This window comes from Acomys minous (genome assembly GCF_964271855.1).
Source record: "Acomys minous genome assembly, chromosome: 16".
Lineage (NCBI taxonomy): Eukaryota > Metazoa > Chordata > Mammalia > Rodentia > Muridae > Acomys > Acomys minous.
The window spans coordinates 75,655,722-75,658,420 of NC_140498.1; positions in this window are offsets into that span (position 1 = coordinate 75,655,722).

The following is a 2,699-nucleotide window of genomic DNA, read 5'->3' on the forward strand; positions in this document are numbered from 1 at the left end:
AATTCCAGGACTGGAAAATTATATATACGTTTATGGGTTTATGGCTATAGAGGCCAAGATTTCCAAAGATAGCATCCTAGCATCTGCTGAGAGTCTTTCTTTGTGAACATCATCCTTAACGCAGAACAAAGATGGGCAAGGGAACACATGTGTGAAAGAAAAGGGCACAAAAGCTGTATTTGAATAGAGAACTTGTTTTGTGATAACTAAGCCATTGCTATGAAAATAATCACAGTATTTTCAGAAATAGGGTTCATGACCTAATCACTTGTTTTTGTTTTTGTCTTTTCGAGACAGGGTTTCTCTGTGTAGACTTGGCTGTCCTAGACTCACTTTGTAGACCAGGCTGGCCTCAAACTCACAGTGATCCGACTGCCTCTGCCTCCCGAGTCCTGGGATTAAAGGTGTGTGCCACCACACCTGGCTCCTAATTATTTCTTAAAGTTCTCAGTTTCTATTCAGTTGTGTTGGGGATGAAGTTTCTAACGTATGAACTTGGAGCAGGTGGGGAAGTACGAGGAATCTAGAGATCTCATGTGAAGAGAGGCCATCCACATCTATAGCACCAGTTCTTAGATGCGTCACATTGACTTGATGCCAGTGCAGGAAATTAAAAAGAAACAGACAGAGCCAGTGGCATGGCTCAGTAGGTAAAGGCATTTGCATCCAAGGATGAAAATCTGAATTCCATCCATGGGATCTATATGGTGGAAGGAAAGAAAAACCTCCTGTAGGATTGTCATCTGACCTCTTTACACAAAAGGTCCAGGCATGTGTGCGCACGTGCACACACACACACACACACACACACACACACACACACACACACACACAGCCAAACTAAAACCCAAACTAAACCAAATCAACAACAAACTAGGACAGATAAAAATTTAACGTTTGGGGATACATTTCAGTGCTAGAGTGCTTACCTAGAATCCTCCAGTGAGGGGCTGGGGTGTGGCTCAGTGGTAGAGCACCTGCCTAGAATCCCCCAGTGAGGGGCTGGGGTGTGGCTCAGTGGTAGAGCACCTGCCTAGAATCCCCCAGTGAGGGCCTGGGGTGTGGCTCAGTGGTAGAGCACCTGCCTAGAATCCCCCAGTGAGGGGCTGGGGTATGGCTCAGTGGTAGAGCACCTGCCTAGAATCCCCCAATGAGGGGCTGGGGGTGTGGTTCAGTGGTAGAGCACCTGCCTAGAATCCCCCAGTGAGGGGCTGGGGTGTGGCTCAGTGGTAGAGCACCTGCCTAGAATCCCCCAGTGAGGGGCTGGGGTGTGGCTCAGTGGTAGAGCACCTGCCTAGAATCCCCCAGTGAGGGGCTGGGGTGTGGCTCAGTGGTAGAGCACCTGCCTAGAATCCCCCAGTGAGGGGCTGGGGTGTGACTCAGTGGTAGAACACCTGCCTAGAATCCCCCAGTGAGGGGCTAGGGTGTGGCTCAGTGGTAGAGCACATGCCTATAATCAGTGGCTCCAGGATTTGGGCTAAATCTTCAGTACTTAAACAAACAAAAGGAAAAGAAAACAAAAACATAAACCCATACCTAGAGCAAATGATCTGATCAGCTATCTGTCTATCTATATCGCTCACTTGATGTACGCTTGACATCAGTATCAAGCTTTTGCTCGGAGCTGACAGTTTGTAACAGCAGCCCTACAACAAGGTAAAGAGGAGTCAAGAAGCTGGGTGTGGTGGCACACGCCTGTAATCCCAGCACTCGGCAGGCAGAGGCAGGCGGATTGCTGTGAGTTTGAGGCCAGCCTGGTCTACAAAGTGAGTCTAGGACAGCCATGACTACAAAGAGAAACCTGGTCTCAAAACACCAAGGGCAGGGTGGAGGGGAAAGAGTAGTCAAGGAAAGGGATGAGTCCAGGTTCCAGGGTGGTTGCTCATGTTCGTGGAAGCCCAGTGACAATGGCGGATGCAGACACTAGTGAGATTATCAGCCTGCAGAGACGTTACCCCCGGGCTAACTTAATTGGAGAGGGCTCTTTCAAAATGCTGTCACATTCACCGTCCCCCCCCCCCCTGGGTACCAAAGCCCAGATGCACAGAAGAGGAAGCAGCTGGCTGCCTTTGTTCAAAGGCAGGGATTCCTTTCCCCCGATGGCTCTCCAGGCTTCTGGGCTGAAATGTGTACTTACCACGTGTGCCAATAAATGTCTTAGCTAAGACTTGGCCCGTCCATCATGGCTGAGCATGTTCCTGCAGGGCTAATTGACCACACATATATTTCCTATTGAACATTAAAGCAAAAATAAAAAACCGCAAAGAGGGAAGAGCACAGCAGAGGGGTTTTGTTGTGTTTTTTTTTCTTTCTTTCCTTTTTTTTTCTTTTCTCTTTTTGCAGTGAACCATTGAACTGAAGGATGCTTTTCAATGGCAGGGGGTGGGGGAAGTAATAGAGAAAGAATAGATAATTATATAATTATATTTCCCACTCTATATGAGAAACAAATGTCAAGATACTGATTCCAAATTTCCCCAGATAGACACTCAAGGGGCTTTTTAACATTATTGTTACTGCTTTCTGCCTTAGAGCTCTTCAGTGAGCCCTCGGTGAGCCCACGACGGAACCAGCTTGTGGTGACCTCTGCTGGAACTTTCCTGTGTTTTGTGTTTGTATGGCTCGGGGTGCATGTCTGTACGCATTTGTGTGTATGTGTGTTTGTGTACATACCTGTGTCTCTATGTGTGGAGGTCAGA